The sequence below is a fragment of the Rhinatrema bivittatum genome, chromosome 2, assembly GCF_901001135.1.
Source record: "Rhinatrema bivittatum chromosome 2, aRhiBiv1.1, whole genome shotgun sequence".
Lineage (NCBI taxonomy): Eukaryota > Metazoa > Chordata > Amphibia > Gymnophiona > Rhinatrematidae > Rhinatrema > Rhinatrema bivittatum.
Window position 1 is genome coordinate 481,401,878 of NC_042616.1, and position 26,116 is coordinate 481,427,993.

General features: G+C 44.5%; 1 protein-coding gene across 2 annotated transcripts in view; it reads right to left on the reverse strand.

Moving 5' to 3' along the window:
- The window catches only part of NQO2 (N-ribosyldihydronicotinamide:quinone reductase 2), a 167,059-nt gene that overhangs the window by 133,142 nt on the left and 7,801 nt on the right, over positions 1-26,116 (reverse strand). The gene's annotated exons all lie outside the window — the stretch shown is intronic.

Sequence of the window (26,116 nt, forward strand, 5' to 3'; positions counted from 1 at the left end):
CCACCTGGTCTTCACCCTTCCAAGTGGTAGACGGACGTCAGCCCCTGCCTCCGCTTCTGCTACCTCTGCCAGTGGCCTCTCCTGCGGCGCAGGCCACTGCCCAAGTGTTGCATCAACTTTGGGACGATACTAAACGACTTCTACAACAAGCTGTCCAGAAGTCCAAGAAGTGCTATGATACCCATTATCGGGCAGCCCCTCAATTCAATCCTGGTGATAAAGTATGGCTTACTAGTACTCGATTCATTCGCCTGAAACTGCCTTCAACCTGCTTCACTCCCAGATACATTGGGCCATTTCCCGCACTTCGTCGCCTGGACCCAGTTACGTTCAGCCTTCGCCTGCCCACATCACTCAAGATTCATAACATCTTCCACGTCTCATTACTTAAGCCTCTCATCCTGTCCGAATTCTCCAAAAGGGCGCCTGAACCTCAACCTCTGGCATAGTAGTAGTATAGACATATGCCTTTTACAAATAGTATTTAACATATTTAATCATAAGGAGTTTGAGATGCTCAATGTCTATGGTACTTTGCATATTTCTAACTTTAATACATAAGTAATCAGGTGCTCTTCTGTCAATTAGATTGATGAAGCAAGATCAAGGCACATAGGTGAAGCACATCTGATGTAAAGATCAAAGAACTTTTTATACCTAATTTTCCTGGATATGCATCCTGACATACGGAATTGTTTAGTAATTAGAACACATGAGGCCAAATGTCTGAGATAGCTTAACTTGACTTATTTTGAAATAAAATTAGTATAAGCCATAAAGGACAGCAAGAGAAAGGGTATATATACCATGACATTCAGACGGTCTAGGCTACTGTTCTATCCAGAGTATGGCATACCCGAGACCCTGGAAGATTTAACTCTTATTTGGTAAGAAACCAATTTGATTTTTCCTGTATCTATTATATGACAATCAATTAAATACTTTCCTCATGTGAAATAAAAAATCATATTCTTTAAGAATATATCTGACCGAGTTATTGAGTGGCTCTGAGCTCATAATTAACTAAGCTCAACATGATGCATCAACTCTAAGGAACGCTGTTATGTTAACCTTGTGAGACATGGGGTTCTAAGTAGAAAGGGTAACCTATAAGGGGACTACTTATAAAAGTCTCATTCACTTAGAGCTGCCTATCAGAGCAGAACTGAGACAGACCCTTTTATATTGTCTGCTTTTGTTTTTAGGCCCATGCTGGACCACCACTACTGACTATCCTGCACTCAACCAGCTCACCAGACCACCAATGACTGTGTCCGACAGTCCTTACAGCCCATGCTGGACTACCAATGACTATTCTGGATGAGCAGAGGACACTATACTGCCTCAGGAACCAACTCACATAGGAACAGCAACACAACACAACTTGTAGCTTTTAGCTGACAACTGCCACACTGGACTAACCAATGTGCAAACAATCATATTAATCACCAAGATCTTCTGCCAATAGCAAATGAAATGGCAGCGCTGGTGTCCTAGGTATCTGGTTACAATTGGATGTCAACCATGGTGTGGTCTGCACAAATGCCATGAAGTGTTTCCCCACTGCACTTCTTAAGGCTGCATGGTGGGAGAGGCTATATTTTCCAATGGTGTGGTTCTGGGTAAACACCATGGTTACTTGGTGGGAACCTGTGTTCCTCAGTTATGATTGTGTGCTTTGTAAGTATCAGAGATTTTTTCTGGGTATACATGTGTAATCTCTTACAGGGCACTGTGATGCTGCTATTTGCTGCTATAATTCTAACTTTTTTCTCTACCTGTCACCCTTTCCTTCAGCTTCCTTGTGCCCACTGTCGGGAATAGTGCTTCCGCCCTGCTACTTACTGAAGCTGATCTTGGTTGAGTAATACTTCCATATATCTTGTAGGCCCATCTGCGCTCAGTTGGGGAATGCTGCTCATGCTGTTGACTTTTTATTGCAGGTTCTTGGCTTGCTGTTGCTGCTAACTAAGATAGTGGTTCTGCTTCTGCTCTGCCTTCCAATATAGAGGCTTCTTCTATTCAGACACCTCATTTGTGCCATTGCTAGCCCTTGCATTGATGCTAGTCTCCTTTCCTCCTGTGTTTATGTACCATTTCTGAAAACTATTCTTGCTGACTCCATGCTGGGTGCTCAACCTTGTCTCTTGATATCCCAATTTTCATTTCTCATTTTTATATTTCCTGTTATTTCAGGTGGGTGCATCGTTGGTGCTCGGTGCTGCTCTTTGCGGAAATGGTGATTCTACTTCAGGTCTTCTTTCTGACGCAGATGGTTCTTGTTGCATTTGGCGCCTTGCAGGACTGCAGCGCGAGCCACTACGTGCACTCCCGTCCACTGACTGACACTGCCAGAGGCCTGTCGTGGCAGAACACCACCATCCATACACACTGCTGACCACCACCTGCCCTTAGTTGCATGCACGCACACACACACATGCCTGGAACGCCCTTCCGGAGGAAGTGGTGAAGACTAAAACTGTGAAGGATTTCAAAGCAGCGTGGGATAAACACCGTGGATCCCTAAAAGGCTAGAGAATGGGAATAAATAAAAAAGCTAAATCTAAGAGAAACATGGGGGTAACCCCCACGGAGCAGCAGTATCTTAAACATACATAAATACATAATAAAATGCACCTTCCACAAGATCGAAACTGCCATATATTTTAACACGTCATCATCTGAAATATTGGCTTGATTTTATAAAAACTCTTCCCCAAATGCATTTTTTTAACAAAAATAGTTTTTTGGGGTTTTTTTGTTTTTGTTTTTTTAAAAGAAAACTGGCTTTGTTATCGCACACAAGTTCTCAGGTAATGTGTACCAAAGTATAGGCCCAGCTAAAGACAAAGCTCTTTTACATGCTACAATTAGATGCACTGTTCTGTATCTCTAAAACTATTTTTCTGGCAGATTGTAAAGCACACTGGGCACACAAATACATAAAATTGCACCTATCTTCAGTGCTACTTCATTGTATAAAATCAGTTTATGAGCAAGTGTAGCCTCTTTAACATGGAATGACTGATGCCAGTGAGAAGTCTGGCAGCAGTGTTTTGCACAATCTGAAGAGCTTTCAAGGAAGCCACTGCTAAACCCAAAAAGAGGGAGTAACAATAATCAAGGCTTGGTAATAATGTCTGCAGGACTGACCGAAATCATTGACGTGTAACAGAGGTTTAAGGTATCGAAGTATTCTCATTTTATAAAAAAAACAGTCATACAATAGATTGAATGTGGCTTCATTGATAGCTCACTAACAAGAAAACCCAAGTTTATCACTTGAGAGGCAACTAAACCTGTCACATCATTAAAGGTAAAGCTCAACGGGAAATTACCATGGGAGCACAATTCAGCAGAATGATCTCAGTTTTTCCCACGTTTAACAACAGGTAATAATGAGACAGCCAAACTCCAATTGATCCAAGAAATAAAGATAAATAACCATGGGTCGCCTGCCATGTAGAATATTTGGGGGGGGGGGGGGGGGGACATAAATTGGATGTCATCTGCACACAATTTGTAATTCAGGCCCAAAGTAGACAGTAACATACAGAGTGGAGCAAAATAGGTATTAAAAAAGGTGGCTGACAATGCTGAAACTTGTGGCACACCAGTATCCACAGAGTGTCAGGTTGATTGATTAGAAGCAAAAGAAACACAATTGCTTCTGTTAGAAAGGTAAGAGGTAAACCAGTTTAGCATATTGCTAGATAAACCAATGTCTTTTAAAAAAGTGACAATAAGGTGATTAAACATATCAAATGCTGCTGAAATATTGAGCAGCACTAAAATTACACATTTTCCCAAATCCCAGTTTCTTCTAATGTAGTCAGTACTGCTTACCAGTAAAATATCAATGAAAAAAGTTCCTAAAACCAAATTAGCATTGATCTAAAAATGTTGTGGATGCCTTTTTGCAACCATTCATCTCTAAAGCAGCATCTTTTTTTAAAAGATACTAAACACTTACTATTTTACAATCCATTTATTGTGCAAAAGATTAAATTCTGGTCACCTTGGACATCAAAGCCCTCTATACCAATATATCCCAGACAACAGCTCTAGAAATAGTGTTAGACATATTGGAATAAAGACCAAGACCACATCGCGTACCCACAGAATTTATTCTCCAATTGGCGCAATTAGCACTCACTGAGAATTATTTCATTTTTCAGGATAAATTTTATAAACAGATTCAAGGTTCGGCTATGGGGGCCACCATGGCCCCCAGTATAGCAAATTTATATGTTGCGGCATTTGAGAGAAAATTTTTGTATGGAGCACCAGAATTTGCCAATGTTTCCCACTGGTATCGCTACATAGATGATGTTTTTTTCTTGTGGAATTCGAATGAACAGTCCCTCATGGGTTGGTTTTTTGGTTTTTTTTGTTTTTTAGAGTGGTTGAATTCTTTGGATAGTCATTTGCAATTTACCCTTCACTATGATATTCAAAAAATTGAATTCCTTGACATCCTTATTTGCAAAGAGAATCAACATCTTACCTCTAATCTGTATGTGAATGCTAAGAACACCTACTTACATTTTTCCAGTTTTCATCCCTTTCATCTATGCAAAAATCTACCCATTAGTCAGTTTCTTCGGTTACGTCGATTATGTACTCATAAAACTGATTTCATTTCACAATCTCAAATTATGATAAAAAAATGTTTACAGCGAGGTTATCCATTCAAATATGGAAAAAAAAAGCCTACAAACAGGCTTACATTGCCACACGAGAATGGCTGTTGCTTGAGAACAAAGAACCAGAGGCACCTGCCTTAACGTGTGTATTACCTTTCTCTATATTTTCTCCACAGATTTCTCAATTGATATTCCATCATTGGCCCGTTTTAAAAATGCATTCCATTTTTACAAATTTTCCCATTATTGCTTACAATCGGGGTAAAAATTTGAAGGACTTATTAACACATTCTTGTTTACCGAGCCCTTCAAATACCACAAATATTGACACTGTAGGACATTGGACTTGTGACAAATGTTCATTCTGCAGTCAGGCTATCATGGGTCCTCATTGGACAGATCCTTGTGGTAATATTCATACTGCTTATTATCGGACTGATTGTAAAACATAAATCACATTAGTTGAAGTACAATGTCCCTACTCATTACTGGATGTGGGTAGAACCAAACGTCCTATTAAGACTAGACTCACTGAACATCGGAGTTGTCTAACCACCTTCAAACTTCAAGCTCCAATTGTTTCTCACTGTGTACAATATCATCATTCATTTCATGAAATCAAATGGCGGATAATTGAATTGGTTCGAATTAATCCCAGAGGAGGTAATATAAAAGCTGCTCTCAACTACAGAGAACAATATTGGATTTTTAAATTGAATTCAGTTCATCCTAATGGGCTAAACCTTGCGGTGGAATGGTATACACTTATTTGATGATGACTTTTATGTCATCAATTGATTGCGATTCCACGTCATCCTTGCATATATTAATGACAACATTTCCAGTGACAGCACAGGAAATGTACGCAGAAACGCCATTGTTGAATTCTTGAATCCAGACGGACTACAAATACAGTAAGTGCCAAGCTGTTCTGATTGAACATTGACATGCTGCCCACTACAGCTAATTTTTTAATCTTTCATATTTTTTGAGATAACACTGGTTTGATTTCTTAGACGCTGAACTCCAGCCCTTGATAAAGAATGATGAGCATTTGAAACATGGACCCATGTCAGGCATGTTGACAACCCATGGCTTCAGCGATGTTTACAAGCTAAGTTATTGGAATTATATGAATTGCATGAACTACATACAGAGCAAATGAAAATATAAAAAATTTTTGATTTATTACTTGGGACTCTGACCGATGATTAAAAATAAGGCTTACCATCCAGCAATCTTGCTTAGAAGATGAAGCCTATTATGACTGGTCAATAATACCATAAGCGTCCTTTATATAATTGCATAGTACTTCTGGCATTCTGTTTTGTCATATTTGTATTCTGCCACTGTACTTTAATCCGCTATAATTGGGTTTCACGTGAGTCATTGTTGAATGATCTAAATCGGAACATATTTAAAAACAGGTACATGGCTAAAGCATATTTCAACTTTATAAGTCACATTTACAACTGCAACATATTAAAAAAACAAAGTAGATGAACACAGTGTAAACCATATTTCCACAGAGAAGAGACAAATGTTGGAGTTAGAACACTCTCTATTCCAGACACCCTCCCCCCCCCTCCCAATGTACTGAAATAATAAAAAAATAAAATAATCTGCTATGATTTTGCAATGGAGCTCATTCCCCTTTGACCTATTTCCGGCTACAGCAGGTGCACACTTATTCGGCTCTGGTTCCAAATCTGGATCCACATTTTTGAGGAATGCCAAGCCCTGGGGGCGATATCATGAAGCATACGGGAAACCATGACAATATCTGCAACTCTGGTGAATACTGTAGCACTCCTCCAAAGTGGTCAAGGCAGTGGAACTGGCTTTTCAAAATGCCAAATGTACACTCTGACTGCTCTTGTTACTTTGGATTTCAGCTGCTGTTCGTGATGCAGCCAGGGGCATGAGCAGCCATAAACAGCATTTCCTGCCAAAAAATTGGAAAGTATACTTTTTCTGCTTTTGGCACCCAATCCAGAGAGCTTACATTTTAACATTTAGCTTACACTTGGTTTGACTTTTATTTCAAATATAATGAACAACCAGCATTCGTATTTCCCTTTGGTGAAATGTTGAGCCAACACCAACTGCATGAGGTAAAAGGATTCATGACTGCTTCCAGAAAACTTGGAAGACAACACTTAGGATCTTCTTGTGCACAATGCACACAAGGTGTACATTCAGGAAGTGGAAATGCTTTTGTAAGAATAATCAAAATGATATCAATATATGATCTCACTTCTAATGAATAAGAATATTGATCATAAAAGATTATCATTATTTTCAGCACAAGACTAACACAGACTCTTGTTTAATAGTCCTATTTTTTGTGCTCAGGAGTATAATTATGCATATACATATACACATACACACACAGTCTCAACTGTGGGAGATATTTTTTTTTAAAGCAAGTTCTTTTTGTATATAAAACACTGCTGAATCCATATAAGAAACCATACTTATCTTAGTGCTTGTAATGTGCTTCTGGGAATTGTGCTTCTGGGAATTGCCTTTGAGATTATTGCTAGGCATATGTAATTTCTAGAGACCCATGGATAACCTGACATTGCAGGGTTTCGGGAAAGTCTTCCTTCTTCAGGGAGTCACCTAAGGCAATCCAGTCTCTCTCTCTCACTTTGATCCCGGGTTAAATGTCAACTCCATAGAAGTTAATCATTGCTGTCATCCACTTAACACAATATGGCAAACAGCTATATCTTGATATCCTGTTACTGTATGCCATTTCTCTCCCGTGTTGAAGGGGAGGGGGATGAGAGCAACATGAGTGCAATAGGTTGCAGCCATTTACATTCGGGATGCCAGCTATATTGAAGAAAGTGCACTTTATCTCCTGCCACTGCATAAGCTGCTGTGGGTACCTGACCCATTTCATCATTTCCCTCAGTATCTAGTTGAAATGCCTGGCCCATACTGGCCAATACACCCACTATATTCTGGAAAGAGCCAGTGGCCAGAAAATGCAGGGTACTGAAAAGCTTGACCATGGTTAATTATAGAGTCAATACCTCTGATTTCTTCATAGAAAGAAAGAATTGCCCTGGAGCTCAGTCTATACGTCCAGACCACATCTGTCTCTGGTAACCCCAGCAGTATTGTCCTCAGGCGAAATATCCATTGCCTGTATGCCTTTCTGTGAATGGCTTGAACCAGGACAACCCGCTCTTCTCATACCCTTCCTTCTTCAGCAATAAAGCGTCTTCATTCTCCTTTATCCTTCAGCATCCTCTGCTCTACTCCTTCAGTTCACACGCAAAGTGTACCAAACCATTAAAGAATAATGTAAACCATATTTCCACAGAGAAGCACCTATACACAGTTTACACACTACCACAGGGTGGACTAAAATAGGCCACCAGAACTGTGACTTAACTTCTAATCCTGCCCTGACCCACATTAAAAAACAAGCACACACGTACTAAAATGTCTCCATGCTAACGCATCTCCCTGCATTGTCCTGTAATTGCTAATGCCTTTGTTTACATGGCATTTGCATACACCCATGCTAATCTTACTGCAGGATTTTAGTGTGGGTTGTTTTTGGGGAGGAACTAAAACCCATATTCAAAACTGGGTTACCTTAGCGCTAAATCCCAAGTAAAAACCCAGGGTAAGCTCAGCGAGGCATATTTACATCAGTCCCTATCAGAGCTAAAGTAAAGTACTAACCTTAAAACAAAGCAGCAATTAGTAAGAAAAAGGAGAGCCCATATTATCCCACAACATTTATTCTGGACAGTTTCCAACTATTATTTCAATCAAACATGGCTTTCATTTATGCAAAGATTAAACACATATTTAATCTCTTTCAACCTTCCAGCAGGTGTTTTATAAACCATGATCTTTGTATTATGAGATGCACCCAGTACCTCAATATTGGCTCTTTGGTTCCCAGAGATGAGCACTCAAAAGTAACTAAAGTGTATGTGATTCTTTGTATCTCTAGAGTTTGTCTATGCCATTTACTTCAGTATATACATATTAATTGAAAGAATGGAAACATTTCTATGCACTAGGAGCACAGTTTGCAAAATGCCCTGGGGTACAGTGTCTTGTAAGTCACACAGGAAACTCACCTTCATTTCTATAGTGGTTACATCTAGAATATAGTACTTAGACATTATCAACTAAATTAAATACCAGGATTACTCAGTGTTGGCAATGATCTTAAAGATTATTAGTACACTTACACAGCAAGGTTCCAATATCGAAGACTGAAATGACATTTTCTGAGCCAGTCACAGAGTATGTTTATTGAGTGGGGAGATGACATAAAATGATAAAACATTTGCCGGAGAAAATTTTTGCTAATTCTAATAATCTTGTTTCACTACTATAATTACTTTCTTTAGTGTAAAGCAAACCTGAGAAGGAGATAGCTTCCAAGAGAAGAAAATATCTTATGATTTTTGCATTATGCTAATAGCCAATACCTCCCTATCTACTTAACCCTCTCCAACTGTCATTAAAAAATACCCCCAAAAAACCCCATTTAATACTGTTTTGGGGACATTGGTGCAATTCTAGGGTCCAAATATCCAAGGTACAATTAAATCTTACCTTGCTAATTTTCTTACCTCGAGTCCTGACAGACCGGACTTCCCAGCGGGTCTCGTCCCCCTACCAGCAGATGGAGGCAGAGCTCCAGAACTCTTCTTTGAGGTCCTCTTCTATATAGGCTGGTTCAGCAGGGAAGGAGTCAGTAGGTTCTTGCCCGAGCTGGTGCTATCTACCACAATTACCTATATCCTTGCTTGCTACTTTCCATGTCACAAACATGTGACATGGAAAGTAGCAAGGATGTGCTGGGCACTATTACTCGTGGGTTGTGTGTCCTGACTGGGTAGGCCAATCTCTTGCTCGCCCCCTCCTCCTCCTGGGATTTAACATTATAAAATTTAAAAAAAAAAGAAAAAATTGGGGGGTGGGGGCTCCCTTCCACCTAGAGTAGCTTGAACACGAGTTGTAAATTAAAACATGGCCTGTTCCATGGTTGAAGAACAAAAAAGAAACAGCGACTGGGACAGCTCGGGACGGCCCTTGTGTCTCGCTCAGTGGAGCTACCTAAGAAGTGGCGGTACGACTTCCACTGAATTCCTCTCCTATGGTTGTCATTCTTTTTCTATTCCTTTTTTTTTTTGTTTGTTTGTTTGTTTAAACTTCTTAGGGAGGGATTTTGGACTGGTCCGTCAGGTCTTGAGGAAAGAAAATTAAGAAGGTAAGATCTAATTGTATCTTCCTCTTCATTCTGCCAAGCCAGTATTCACAGTGGGATGTACCTAAGCTATCATCATCCTGGGTGGGAACATCCTAGGGATTCTTCTGGGACTCCAATCGGGAATCTCATGCATGCAGGTGCAGCTTGTAATGCTTCGTAAACGTGTGAGCCAAGGCCCATGTGGCTGCCCTGCAGATGTCCATGGGAGTCACTGACTTGTATTCTGCCCAGGAGGTGGCTTTTGTCCTTGTTGAGTGTGTCCTTAGGCCTTGCAATACATCCTTGCCACTCACTGTATATGCAAAGGCAATGGCCTCCCTAATCCACCTTGCAATTGAGATATTGGAGGCAGTGTCCCCTCTGTGGACTCCTGAGTACAACACAAATAGCTTGTCTGACTTTCTGAACTTGTTTGTAATAATCCAAATAATGCTAGTCCTTCCTCCCCTCTGTACAATCTGCCTTCATGAATCCAGGTAGAGTGATCGATTGAAATGGAATTCAGACACCACCTTGGCCTTAGTGTCGCATTTTCTTTTAAAAAAAGAGAGAGATGGTTCTCAGCATGACAGGTCTTGGATCTCAGATATTCTTCTTGCCAAGCATATCGCTACTAGGCTGTCTTCCACATAAGGCCCCTTACCTGGATGCTCTTGAGGGGCGCATAGAGACTTTAGCTAGTGCACTCAACACAAAGTTCAGGTCCCACACTAGAATTGCTGGTTTGCATGGTGGCCGTATGTGTTTTGCTCCCCTCAACCCCCCCTAAGAACCAGACAATGTCCGGAAGCAATGCCACCAAGGAGCCTTTGATCCGCCCCCTGTAGCAGGTGATAGTCGCCACCTAGACCCTCAAGGAGCTCACCACCAACCCTTTAAGCCAGGTCATCCTATAGGAACTGCAATATGGTGGCTATCCACCTTCCCTGGAGAAAGGTTTCTTTGGGAGCATCAATGCTCAAAGTCTCCAGGTCCTTGTAAAGCCTAACGAGGTTGATCTTTTTTGCACTGTCAGAAGTGTGGCGATTATCCCTATGGAATAACCTATTTGTTGAACCTATCCCTCTCAATAGCCATGCTGTAATAGAGAATTGTGCTGGATTTTCAATTTTGGACTGGCCCCTGATGTATGAGGCCCAGTACCGGGCCAAACTTGATTGGCTCCTCTATCCTTAGCCTGCATACCATGGCCATCTTGGCCAGTCTGGTGTTAATAGGATAACTTGTCCCTGATAACTGACCACTCTGTTCAGAATCCTCTCTATCATAGGGTGGGGGAAGATGACACAGAGAAGAGTTTCAGTGGGCCACTCCCGGCCAGCACATCAATCCCCTTAGACCCTCATTCTCTTCTCGTGCTGAAAAAGTTGACTGCTTTGGCATTGCTTTTCTTGGCCATCAAGTCCCACTGGATTACCATACTGGATGTCCCCATTGGATTACCATTTGTTGGAAGGCCTCTTCTGACAGTTCCTGCTCTCCTGGATCCAGTCTTGTCGGCTTAGGAAGTTTACTTAAATGTTCTCTGCCCCTGCTATGTTGGCCGCTGAGATATCTTGGAGGTGGCATTCTACCCAGGTCATTGGACCTGCAATTTCTATTGCCATTTGTGGGCTCCTGGTTCCTCCCTGCCTATTGATGTAGATTACCGTTGTGTTGTCCAAGAGTATCCTGACTAGGCATCCTTCCACCCTTGATCTGAACTGGATTAAGGCTAAGCATTCCGCTCTGGTCTCCAGCCTGTTTTGGAGAATTTCCTCTCTTGCTGCGACCAGAACCCTTGTGCTGTCTGTTGTAGAGCACCCCCAGCCCTTGTTGCTTGCATCTGTCGTCAGTAGGGCCCACTGAAGAAGTTCTAAATGAGCCTTTGGCCAGGTTGCCTCTTGCCACCATTAGAGGCTTTCCTTTACTTGCAGCAGTAGGGGGAGCTTCCGATCAAAATCCAAATTTTGCGGTGCTCCACTTGCTAGGAGGTAGTCATGTAGAAGTCTCATGTGTGATTTCGCCCAGGGCACTGTTTCGATGGAGGCCATGGACCCCAGCACTTGTAGATAACCTTTCCACCTGATGCTGCAACTTGACTATCTTCTCTTCTGGAAGGAACAGAGTCCTTCTGCTTGTGTTGAAGAGGGCTTCCAGATACCACAATGTCTGAGAAGGGCACAGATGGCTCTTGAGCCTATTTACTATCCAACACAAGCCTTCTGTCTGATAGCTCTCTCTGTCTTCTCGATCACTTCCTGCCTGGTCTCTTATCAGCCAGTAATCTAGGTAAAGATGAACTCTGATTCCTTCCTTGCCCGAGGAGGCTGCTGTCACCACTAAGACCTTCATGAAGATCTGTGGTGCCATTGCCCGCCCAAAAGGCAAGGGCTGGAACTTGTAGTGATGGCCTAAGACTGCGAAACAAAAACTTCTGGAAACTCTCACATAGTATGTGCAGATAGGCATCCATTAAATCCAAGGAGACAAATTCACCCCTTCTTACTGCTGCCTTGGCTGTCCCTAAGGATTCTATTCTGAAATCCAGGATCCTCAGTGCTTGCTTCACCTTCTTGAGATCCAGCACGGGAGGGGGGGGGGGTGGCGAAACCCGTCCTTTTTAGGCAGTTTGAAAAATATGAAGTGGGTTGCTTTTCCTCTCTCCTGGATGAGGACCGGTGTAATGGCTTTGAGGTCTAGAAGCCTGGCCACCACATCTTGAACTGCTTGCTTCTTTATTCTCCTGCAAGATGAGAGAATGAACTGTTCTTTATGATGCCCTTTAGTTCCAGATAGTACCCTTCCGGAATATAAAAATCTAAATAAAATAAAAATAAGTCCTCCCCAAATAGCTTCCTCTTGAAGGGAAGCTTAAACAGCTTAGCCTTTGATGCAGAGTCCACTGCCCAGCTTTTTTGCCACAGGAGACGACTGGTCATCACACCCCTAGTGGCCTGTTTGGCCATAATCCTAGTGAGATCATAAAGGTCATCCACCATGTAGGCTGCTATGGACTCTGCCTGTACCATCTCTTGATTGATGGCCCCTTCCACCTGCCTGCTTGTGGGGATGGCTGCAGGATGCAGAGCAGAGCCCTCACTGCGTATCCCCCGCAGATCATTGACCGTAGAGCTAGGCTAGTCAATTCAAAATCTTTCCTCAGCAGAATCTTGATCCTTCTATCCTGCTCCTTCGACTGGGATAGTCGTCTTTTTGGAGACCGTGAACACTGCTGCATCTACTCTAGGGAAGGCTAGGAAACTCTCACTCTGTCTGATCCATTACATATAGCCTTTCCATATTTTTTCTACTCTGCAATGTTAGGTCTGGTGTGGACCACTCCACTATAATCCTATCCTGGATAGTGGAATGAATGGGAAATACCCTTGCTAGATTTTTAGTGCCCGTATGAATAAGATTACGCTTAGGTTTGGGGTCTATAGGCTATTCCTCTGGGATCCCCTATAGATAAAGGCTCTTAACTCATCAGCCCTAAACAAACAGACTGCCAAGTCATCCTGCTCTGGTCCTAGGTCCTCCTCTCTCTCGGTCTCTGGGGAATCCACCTGGTGTTATGGCTATGGCTGCTGTGCAACTGCCTTACCACCAGAGGTCCCTCAAGAGCATGCTCTCCTGGCTGGGCCAATCCGTCCTAGTCATCTGCTCTATGTCCTGACTTCCTTTATAACCCTGCCTACCCAATACTTCAGTGCTTTGGCATTGAGCTCGTTTGGGCTCCCTGCTCTAGCCTCCTTGCTGCCTTGCCAGCGGGCCTCTGCCTTGCTACCTTGCCTGCAGGCCTCTGCCTTGCCTTTGGGCTTCTGTGTTTTATGTTCAGTGTTAGTACTGTCTGGTTAGTCTGTCTAGTCATTGTCAGTCTTGCTTCCCCGGGTTCCCTTAGTCCAGTCACTCATACCTACAGTCAGTATCACCCTTACCTGCACGCTATCCTGAGTCCATCCTTACCAGAACCCAGTTCCAGTATCCTGATCACCTTTACCTGCACTCACTTTCACACATACCTCCATGCTGCTCCTGTGTATCAAGCTCACTCTTACCTTCACGCACCTTGTATCAGAGATTCCCTCGGCCTGCATTGGACTCCCTCTAGCCAGCTCCCAGTACATCAGACACCTTCCAGCTAGCATACAGCTCCACAGGTTCCAGCCAGCACCCAGCTCTATACACTCCTGCCTGCACCACATTCTTTCCCAGCCATTATCAGAGGCTCTCCTGCAACCCCTGTCTCTCTCCATCCGGAGGCACCCCTGCAGGTGGTGTTCACTACATCTGACCACTGCCTAAATGTAACACTTGGGAGAAGTCATCCAGTTTGTCAGAAATTGGATCCTGTAACAGCCTGGGCTTCTCCCCTTCCCCCTTACAGGAGGGGATGGGATCGGGACCTTTGCCTTTGGGGCCTACTGAGTCTATTGGCTTCCCTTGCATCTCCTTATAAGCTTTGTGCATTAAAAAGCACAAACTCAGTCGAGAACTCCTCCCCTCCCCCTCAAAGCTGGAGAGGGGACGGGAGCCTGACTAGTGATTTCCACTTCAGCTGTGGGCACCTTTCAGGCTTACTGTGTCCACTGGGCCTCCCCACTGCACTCTTCTGTATCGCTCACCCTCGCGCCAATAGATTCTGTGCTGCTGGCTGCCATGCTGTTGCAGCAGAACAAGCCTGTGGCCATCAGAATGCGCTGCACACCAGGCACTTCCTGCCTCATTCCATTCTACCTGTCGGTGCAAGGGTTCTGGGAACTTTGGGCTAATTCCTGCAGAATTAGGCCCTAGGCCTACTTATACCCATTGCTGCTGCTTCTCAACTTCTCCTGCATGAGAAATGCAAGGCCCAAGGCCTGATTGCCCAATTCTGGGGAAGGGAAAAGGGACCCTAGGAGGGCCATCATCCCAAAGAAGACCCTTGCCCCGGCCATTTCCCCTGCCAAACTAGCTCCACCTACCATCTGCTGGAGGCAGAGAACTGACTCCTTTCCTGCTGAACTGGGGAAGAGGTCAGGATCTCTGCCTGCATTTGCTGGTAGGGGGACAAGACCCCCTTTGAAGACTGGTCTGGCAGGACAAAGAGGAATAAATATTACAAAGTAACACTAGAAAAATATGATTTTGTTAAATTTAATTAAAATCTATTAGCACAGCTGATTCAAACTGTCAACATAAAAATCTATATCTATGTGGAAGATGTCCAGCTCATACTTCCAATGGATCCAGATCCATCCACAGTTATAAAATAAGCTAAGTGCATGTCTCACTGCTATTCAAGAATGGACTAAACACAGATTCCTTCTGAATCCCAACAAAAGTGAGATTTTCTGGATATAAAACATGAGCTCAGTCCCTGATCTAAAATCCTTTTTGGAACCTGAGCTCCCACTAAGAACACAGGTAAAAACCTTGGGGGTCTTGGTTGGATTCAGTTTATCAAATTCCCACAAATCCAGGTGCCAGTAAACAGTGGCCACTTTCATTACATAACTTATGAAGACTGCAACCACTCATCAAGAAGAAAAACCTACTCAGTTGCTCATGCCACAGTAAACACACGGCCGGATTATTGCAACACTGTGCATGGGTCTAACAGATAAGACCCTGCAGAAATCCTAGTCAATGTAAAACTCTGCTGCATGATCGATAGAAGGGATGCTGCGTGACCAGGGCTTATTTAGAGTGTGTGTGTGTGTGTGTGTGGGTGGGGGGGGGGGGGGGGGGGGGACGGCCTGGAACACAGTTCTGGTATTTCTTTTCAGATCAGCAAGGGGGTTCCGCTTCAGCCCCTCCTCTTCAGGCAGCCTGCAGGGAAGAGGAAAGTGTGATCCCGGAGCAGACCAAGCAGAGAACAGCCACTCGACTCCCTAATCCAGCCTCTTCCCTCCTCTTCTACAAGGAAAAGGAGAAGTTATAATGCTGAAGCAGATGCTGCAGAGCAAAAACCAGACACAATAAAGGGGTTGAGAATAAGCACAAGTTTGACACTTATAAGCAATAGTGCTAGTAGTCAGGGCTTCAACCCTAGCCTTGATAAGCACTACAGTTCACAAGTTTCAAAAGCTTTGGTCATGGGGAAATTCTGTATTACCTAGGAGCGCAGAACTCCCCTCCTAAGATGCGTATGTGCACGAGACAGAGGGAGGCTGTCATGAGGGGGTGCGGATAGGCACTAGAGAGAGGGAGCCTGTGTGTGAGAAAGAGAGGGACAGAGGGAGTCTGTACGAGGGGCAGTACTGAGAGAGGGGTCAAACTCTGGGAATGGAGATAGAAGGGATTGAGCCTAGAGGGGGAGGGGAGTGATAGTGGCAGGTGAGGAATTGGGGCCTGAGAGGGCAAAATGAAAGGAGACTGGCCAGGGGAGTAGGGAGAGAGGGTGGAAGAGACATACTTACAGTGAACTTCTAGGAAAATTCTACTTAAAATATTAAAAAAAAAACCAAAAACCTCTGCATCTTTCAGTAATATCTTTTTTTCTGTATCACATTTTTAATTAATTACTTAAAGACTGTCATGTATAGTGTGTTATTTTGACCAAATATAAAGTATGCAGAATTTTAAATTTTTTTGTGCGCAGAATTCCCCCATGAGTAAAACGTGTGGCAATTCAACCCCTTTTTGTGTCCATTACTCAGAGCTTAATTTCTGGCGGAACAACCAAGAATGGGGTTCTGCCTCCTTTTTCCCCAGGACAGAAGGAGACGAGCGTACAAGCTGGCAGTAAATCAGTTCTGGTGCCTCCACAGAAAGAGGGCAGAGATGGTGGTGGCAAGATCCTTTCTGGCCCTCCCAGGCCTCAGAGAAAGCACAGCAGAGAGTGTTGGAGCTACTCACCCCGAGACGAGGGCAGGCACATAGCCTTCATTTTTGTGCAATTTCCTGACACATTTAGAAGGCTGTGGCAAAGGATGAAGAGACGCGAGGTGAATGCCTTTCAGCTCCGCTGCTTCTGCAGGATGAGAGTGTGCACATGTCTGTGTGTGGGAGAGAGCTCACACCTGGCCCTGGCCCAACTCCCTTCCACACCACTCCACAGTTCCATTTCCATTTTGTCTACAAATTAAGGCCTGTGCGTCTCCATATCACACCTACGAAAATACAGTGGTTACCAATCCCCCCCCCCTACAGAACCAAAATCAAAACATGGACATCAATTTTTTAAGCCTTAGTTTAGTTTATTGTCTTGTTAAACCGCCATGCCAACATAAATCAAAGAGTTTTCCAAAGAACATAACAAATAGTCTTACAAAGTTATATACAAAAAGTTCCATAAAATAAAATCAGCAATACATAATTGAACAAACTATAATCTAAAAGCATGATAAAAGTATTAAAATCCTAAAATGTATTATCCTGATCCATGTCTTAATACAGATCGCCATCTCTTATTTCAGTAAATATCCAGTAATATCTGGTTCCATGTACATTAGATGTGAAGTTCATAGGCCTGCTTAAAGAACCAAGCGTAACCCCATCCCCAGGTACAAACTGCTACCCGATGGGCCCATAAAAGAATTTAGCTGTCTTTGGGGCTGGACCCACTCACCAGCTAGCTCCCTCACCATTCCTCTCCATTCCTCTCTTCCCCAAAGCTGGCTTGTTTGTAGGTGGAGGGGAAAGATTTATTTTCTTGTGTGCCTAGTGAGAGGTACACTTCTCCCCAAATCTGTGGATACTATATGTGCCAGAAAGAAAACACAGGAGACTGTGTTTTCTTTACTGATAGGTACAACCAGGCAGACTCCCATTCACACACACAGACCCACCCCATCCCAGGCAGGCTCCCCCCCCCCCCAGGCAGGCTCCCATTCACACACAGAACCCCCCCCCCCCAAGCTGCCACTCACACACCTACTCACCCATGCATCCCCCCTAGGCAGGTTGCCACTCACTCATCCCCCCTCCCAGGCAGACTCACACATCCCCCCCCTCCCAGGCAGACTCATACCCACTCTCATTCCCCCCCAGGCAGACTCACACCCACTCACCTCCTCCCCCCCCCCCAGAAAGGCTCCCATTGGCACACCAGCATACCCATCCATCCTCCCAGGCAGGTTCCCACTCATACCCCTATCCACCCATCCCAACCAGGCAGGCTTCCATTCAAACCCACACATCCCCCCCCCCCCCCAGGCAGGTTCCAACTCACACACACAGATCCATCCCCCCCAGGCAGGCTGCCACTCACACACACCCACCCCCCCCAAGACAGGCTCCCATTCACAGGCGCACACCCCCCTCCCACCAGGCAGGCTCCCATTCACTCACCCATGTAATCCCATCACCCTTAGGCAAGCTCCCATTCACACACATACCCATCCCCACTAGGCAAGCTCCCATTCGCAAATATATTGCTCAAAGGCAGACAAATTCATACCCAACCACCTCCCACCTCAGGCAGGCAGGCCCCCATTCACTCATCCATCTTAGGTAGCCTCCCATTCACCCTTCCCAGGCAGGCTCACATTCATATCCATTCATCCCTGGTAGACTCCCATTCAAACACAATACACATAAGCAACCTCTATGAAGGCAGGGTCCACAGACCTCTTATTCCTCCTTCTGCTGCTGCCACCCAATGCCTTGCTCCTTAGGGGAGGACAGGATTACTTGCAGTGCCATAGAAGTTTTTCCTGTGGCTCCTCCTCATGTGCCAGCTGCCACGTGGTATTCGGTACTCGTGGGGTTAGCAGTGCCTCTATAACTCATCTTGCGATGCACGAGATGAGTATACAGGAAGAAAGCGTTAGCACCAAGTTGAGTAGTGTGGGGCGGGCCGGCCGGCACACAAGGAGCCACAAAATGAGCTCCCTCTTCAGCTGGAGTGCAGGCCTCTCTCTCTTCTTCAGTCTCTAGTGGGATGGGGTGCACCAATGGCCACTTGGGCCTCTCACCACTCCCTTTGGTGGGCTCTGTCTGCTGCCCTCCTGGGTGTGCCGCCCCAAGCACTTGCAGTTTGCAAACCTGATAGTGCAGACCTGTTAGTGATAATAATGGCATTACCTTCATTTTCTCTGCCTCTCCCTCTTGTCCACCCTCTTCCCCCACGATATCTTCCCCTTCCTTCTACACTCCCCTCCCCATCCCATGGCTCCTCTTCCAATGTACTTCCAGCCTTCCCGTTCGATCATGGGTGCTCCTGGGCTTAAGCAATAGAGACCTTCAAGTGCAGCTACAGCACACCTTGCAGTGGCCATGCTCCCTTGTCTGGGTTTCCTTGGTAAAAAGATGCCCATGCAGTAAAAGGGTATGGGACCACAGCAAGGCCTGTGAGTGCATGCCCGACACAGGCCCAGTGCTGTCCTAATTTTTTGTGCTATAGCTGCACCTGAAAGTCTCCCTCACTGCCACCACTGGGCCCAAGATCAAGCTCTGCTTGCTTTGGGCAGATACAGGGTCCCCGGGTGGCATGGAGTATGGGGCAATTGACCTAGTTGCCCCTAACACCAACTCTCTTTGCCCAGTGTTGCTTTCTATCTCTCCAACTCCCTCTTTTCAACCTTCTTCCTTTTCCTCAATTTTCTCCTCTCCATTTCCCTCTTTTCTTCTCTCCCAACTTTCTTCTCTCTCCATCTCCCTTCTGCCCCAGCCTCACCCCCTTCATCCCCACCCAAGAGGCTGAATTCGTGTCCTAGCGGGGGACAAGCAGAGGCAGTGGAGCAAGAGATTCCTGGCCCGGCAAGTCTTCGGTGGCGAGAGCTCAAAATGACACTGTGAAGATAGCCGTGGCAAGAACAACATGGGAAAGACAGCCTCACCAGTAAACAGTGGGGGGCATGGCTCAGACACCCATGGGGGGAACACTGCGGCTTACAGATTAGCAGCGACAAAGTCAGCAGTACAACAAGCAAGTCACTCACGCTTCTGCATGTGGCAACCCTCCCCATTCCCAGTGGCCTGCTTGCAGCGGAAGTTGTAATAACCTAACTTGTGCCGTGGGCAGGCCGCTGAGAACGGGGAAGGTTGCCACGTGCAGAAGCGTGATAGACTTGCTGGTGTAGTGCCAATTTCATGCTGCTGCTAGACTGAGTCACGCTGTTCCCCCGCTGGTGCCCAAGCCATGCCGCCACTCACTGCTTTTGCTGCTCTTGCTATGCTTGCTGCCCATATAACAATAATTTCGGGGCTAGCTCCAAGAGCTGCCTAGACGCCTCCAAAGAACCACATGTGACTCATGAGATGCCGATTGGCCACCCCCTGTACTATGTGATCCAAACTGTCCACCCCACATTCGGTTTTATTACAGTCATAAGGCGTTTTCTTTCCTCTCCAACTACTACTGTCATAATCACAGTGCATTGCCAATAGCAATTTTACTGCTTCAGATTTCCTGGGCACATTTGGATGAGAACACTGGGCAACAATGAAAGTGTTACTGACCTAAAAAGGTCCTTCGCTGTAGTATCTTGATGTGCTGAACATGAATATGACCATGAAAAGTTTTTATTGGCTCTTGTTTTGAAGATATTTAATATAGTTCACTTTCTATGTTTAGTCATGTAAATTTATCCAGTAGGACTGTAAATAAGCCTAGAATGATGTAATATTGCATCATATTGCATAATACCATCATGCACACATCATCCAGAGTTTATTACATCATTTTCTGATGCAATGCAGTTCTACTGCCATGCTGCTGCTGAGTAAGCTGACGTCAGCAGTGTACTATATGAAGCCCAGTCAAAAAGGGTGAGCATTTGAAATATTCATGCTGGCTGACTACAGCTGGACACTCCGCAGAGATGCTCCCAAACAGGTGTACAAGAGATAAGCAAAGAAATCTAAGAAGTAGTCTATGACTTCATTTTTCAAACAGTATTAACCGTAGGTCTCCTACTATTGGCATGCAGTTCAAGATGTAATTATATTATTGCATATTACAAAAAAAACTAGAGCCAATTTTGCCTTTTCACAGTCACATTCGGGTTTAGCACATGGAAATTTATAAGAATTAACTAATTTCATTTCAGTAACATGACTTTTGTGAAAATTTGTTGCCCAGTGGAATTTCTCTCATTTGTCATCAGGCTGCATCTCCTTTGGAATGTCAGCCTGGTTTCTCCTGAGGGTGCCCAGGTAGATCAGGTTTTTACTTAGCAATTTTTCTGCTTAATCTGTTTTGGTAAAAGTTATTACCTACAACAGTGGTTCTCAACCTAGTCCTCAGGGAACACCTAGCCAGTCAGGTTTTCAGGATATCCGTAATGAATATGTATGAGATAGATATGCATACAATGGAGGCAGTGCATGCCAAAAACTCTCATATGTATATTCATTACGGATATCCTAAAAAACCATACTGGCTAGGTATGCCCACAGGACTGGGTTGAGACCCACTGACCTACAAGATTCCTTTTTGATATGTACCAGGGACACATTTTTGTACCTCATGGCTACTGGTGCTATTCTCCAGCTTTTTGTTCAAGCTGATATCCCCACTTAGGGGGTACTCTGTTGCCATACCACAGAACCTGGTGCCACATTTTGAGGGTTTGCTGGGCATATACTATCTGAAGCAGGGGTGGCCAACTTCAGTCCTCAAGAGCCACAAACAGGCCCAGTGTTCAGGATATTCACAATGAATATGCATGAGATAGATATGCATTAGGATGGAGACTGTACATTTAACTTAATGCATATTCATTGTGGATATCTTGAAATCCAAGCTGGTCTGTGGCTCTTGAGGAGTTGGCCACCCCTGGTCTAAACGATCAGCAACCCCTGAAAACTAACAGCTGCTTGCCAGTCAGGTGTATCCATAGTGCATACCATTTTTGGACATTCCTCCACAAAGTGTCTACGCTTCACAGAAGGCAGCAAATTTGTCTACAGCGCTCCTTTCCTTCAGCTTAATTTTATTATGAAAATGCACGTACACTGCTAGTTATTGGCATCTTTCTACTCACTGCGACATAAAAACAAGAATTCTTTGTGCATGAAGACAACTCTTTCAGGGTTTTGTGGCCTACAAAAGGACAAGCCACTCATAATGAGAAGGCTTATATACACCTTCAGTTCAGTATCATTCAGCTGCTTCATTGCTTTTATTAGAACTTTCATTCCACTCCTTATGTTTATATTCTACGTCCCTGTTTCTATCTCAGAATTATTGACAAAATATTGTCAAACAAATAGGACAAAAGCTACTGCATATTGTCCTCCTGGCTTGCTCATTTTGGTCCATCTTTCATGCATAACGGCTTTAGCCATCATTTTCCTTTGCACCTGCTGTCGAGCTTTTTGCCACAAACTGCCATGTCTGCATCTTATACTGATATCATCCTGGATATTCTCAAGGGTTGTTGGCTGCGCTTCGCTGGCTTGTGAAGCCCTAGGTCTGCCTCTATTATATTGGCTCATCTTCCCCGTACCACTGGACGGCATGGCATTTTGGCTGCTGGCACCATCAACTACTCCCCAATCACTGCTGGAAGAACTTTCATAGCAAATGCAATTTTTAGGTTCAGAGCAGTCATCCCCTGGAAGATAGTTTGGATTATCACTAAATATCCCTCAAATAATGAATCACTGCTACCCTGTTTCCCCAAAAATAAGACAGTGTCTTATATTAATTTTTGCTACCAAAGATTCACTACGCCTTATTTTCAGGGGATGTCTAATACCGTTGAGCTGCTGGCTACCCCTGCGTCAGCCATGCCTCACCAGTGTGCTGTCAGAGAGAGGTAAGAGTGTGCAGCATTCATGGTAGTCAGCTTGGGCTGACTCTGCTGCTTTTGAACCTCTGCACACTGCTTGGAAGGGGTCCCCCGACTGGTACTGCCACCATCCCCAGACGTCAGTAATCTTGCTGCCACTGTCACTGCTGCCACATGGTTATTAGGGAGGCGCCGATTGCTGCTACTGACACTGAAGCCCATTCTGCTGCCTCCTCTGTGCAGGCCCCGTGGGCTTCCACTTTCTCCATGCTGATCTCGTACATTGTGAGATCCGCATAGAGAAAGTGCTATTCTTGCACATTCCCAAAGATTACATGTGCCAATCACTAAAAAGTAATTTATTTTTTTTTTTTACCTTTGCTGGCTGATGTTAGTTTTCTAATCGGTTGGCACAGGCTTTTTTTTTTCCACCTTCCCTTTATTTTTTTGCCAATTCCTTTTATAGTCCTTTTTTCTTCCGTATTTCTTTTCTCTCCGTCTTCTTCCCTCAAACACAGTCAGGTTCTCATTCTCACATGCATTTCTCTCTCACACTCACACAGGCTCTGTCTCATGCTGTCTCTCATACAATCATTCATACACACACAGTCTCTCACTGTCACATGCTGTCTCTCATACAATCATTCATACACACACAGTCTCTCACTGGCACATGCTGTCTGACTCTCACACACTCAGGCTCTCTCTCACTTCCACATGCTGTCTTGCTCAAGCATAGGCTCTCACCGTCACACACTGTCTCTCTCACACACACACAGAGGCTCTCACATGCTGCCTCTGCAAACATTCAGATCCTCACTCCCACACACAGTCTCTCAACTCATCTCATACACGCACACACACACCCTCTACAGACCCTCAGCCTCTCTCTCACCTCTGGGCCTCCTCTTCGCGGGTCGCCGCAGGATCGGCTCTGCAGCGGCCCTGAACTTCTCGGGCCTCTTCCTCTTCTTGGGCCGCTGCGACTTGGGATTCGCAGCAGCCCGCGGCAGCTCCTCTTCTGCACGCGCTGATGCTCTCTTTCTCCTTCCTGCCCACGCGGCTCCGGCAACGTTTACTTCCGGGGCCGCACAGGCAGGAAGGAGGAAGAGCATCAGCACGTTTGAAGGCGATCTTTTTCTTTGGGCAAGGAGGCTCAGCGGCCGCATGAGCCTCCTTGCGCCCGGGGGCATTGGCTCCCCTCGGGATACCACTGCTCGCGCCTGCCCCTAATACCTTGGAAACTTTATTTTAAAAAAATGACGTCACAGGATTGACCGGCCCACCGGGGGAAGCCCGATCCCCCGATAGGTCAATCCGCCCCTGTTTACAAGGGATGGCTTACTTTCGGGGGAGGTCTTATATTTAAGAATTCAGCAAAATCTCTACTAGGTCTTATTTTTGGGGGATGTCTTATTTTCGGGGAAACATGGTATCATCTATGATCATTTATTCAGACATTCATCTCCACTTCCTTCACCCTCTAGAGTGCAGAACAAATTTTATTAAAAAAAATGTATGTACTGCCTGTGCTAGGCGGTTTCCAACAAAGCATAAAACATAATGCCAAGTGCAAGCAGTGTGCTTTTAGTTTTATCTTAAAACATTTGTAATCATTAATCTGCGAGTTCAGAATTCCACAAAATAAGGCCACTGACTGAAAATACCCTTGTGTGAGAAGCCTGCAGCCACACAGATTTTAAAGTAGGAACTGAAAGCAAGCCTTTGTCTGCTGAACATAAAGCATGTGGAGGAACACATCGCACCAATTTATTCGGCAAGTAAACAGGACCAACTGCTTGAAGAGTTTTAAACACTAAGGTCAAGAGTTTAAACTGGATCATATAGGTGATGCCAGAGCATGGGAGTAATGTGCTCTTTATAGTAACATAGTAATGATGGCAGAAAAAGACCAAAATGGTCCCTCTCGTATGCCCAGCAAGCTTCCCAAGGTAATAACTGCCGCTCCGTGCCATTTTAGCTTTATTTATTCCCATCCTCTAGCCATTTAGGGATCCAGTGTTTATCCCATGCCCCTTTGAAATCCTTCACAGTTTTAGTCTTCACCACTTCCTGCAGAAGGGCATTCCAGGCATTCACCAAGGTGATGCATATAGGGAAAAATAACCCATGCTATAGTTATATAATGTTAGGTTCCATATTAGGTGCTACAACCCAAGAAAGAGATCTAGGCGTCATAGTGCATAACACATTGAAATTGTCGGTTCAGTGTGCTGCGGCAGTCAAAAAAGCAAACAGAATGTTGGGAATTATTAGAAAGGGAATAGTGAATAAAATGGAAAATGTCATAATGCCTCTATATTGCTGCATGGTGAGACTGCACCTTGAATACTGTGTACAATTCTGGTTGCCGCGTCTCAAAAAAGATATAATTGCAATGGAGAAGGTACAGAGAAGGGCAACCAAAATGATAAGGGGAATGGAACAGCTCCCCTATGAGGAAAGACTAAAGAGGTTAGGATTGCTCAGCTTGGAGAAGAGACGGCTGAGGGGGGATATGATAGAGGTGTTTAAAATCATGAGAGGTCTAGAACAGGTAGATGTGAATCGGTTATTTACTTTATCGGATCATAGAAAGACTAGGGGGCACGCCATGAAGTTAGCATGTGGCACTTTTAAAACTAATCGGAGAAAGTTCTTTATCACTCAACGCACAATTAAACTCTGGAATTTGTTGCCAGAGGATGTGGTTAGTGAAGTTAGTATAGCTGCGTTTAAAAAAGGATTGGATACTTTCTTGGAGAAGTCCATTACCTGCTATTAATTAAGTTGACTTAGAAAATAGCCACTGCTATTACTAGCAACGGTAACATGGAATAGACTTAGTTTTTTGGGTACTTGTCAGGTTCTTATGGCCTGGATTGGCCACTGTTGGAAACAGGATGCTGGGCTTGATGGACCCTTGGTCTGACCCAGTATGGCATGTTCTTATGTTCTCCATGAAGAAATATTTCCTGACATTGGTTCTGAGTCTTCCTCTCTGGAGCTTCAAATCGTGACCCCTAGTTCTACTAAATTGTTTCTAATGGAAAAGATTTGTTGACAACCATGGATCATTAAAACCTTTCAAGTATCTGAAGGTCTGTATCATATCACCCCTGCTTCTCCTCTCCTCCAGGGTATACATATTCAGGTTCTTCCACCTCTCAAGTCATTCGTTGGAGACCACCCACCATTTTGGCTGCCCTTCTCTGAACCGCCTCCATCCTGCCTCTGTCTCCTTTGAGACACGGTCTCCAGAACTGAACACAGTACTCCAGGTGAGGTAGTATCACCTTTTTTTCTGCTGACCATTCCTCTCCCGATGCAGTTAAGCATATTTCTGGCTTCTGCCATCACCTTACTCACCTGTTTGACTACCTTAAGATCAGATACAATCACCCTATACACTGCTCTTCTTTCATGCTTAGAAGAATTTTGCCCCTAAAATGTACTGCTGCCTTTGATTTTTGCAGCCCAAATGCATAACGTAGCATAGTTTAGCATTAAATCTTAATTGCCAGTCCCTAGACCATTCTTTGAGCTTCACTAGACCCCTCTTCATGTTTTCC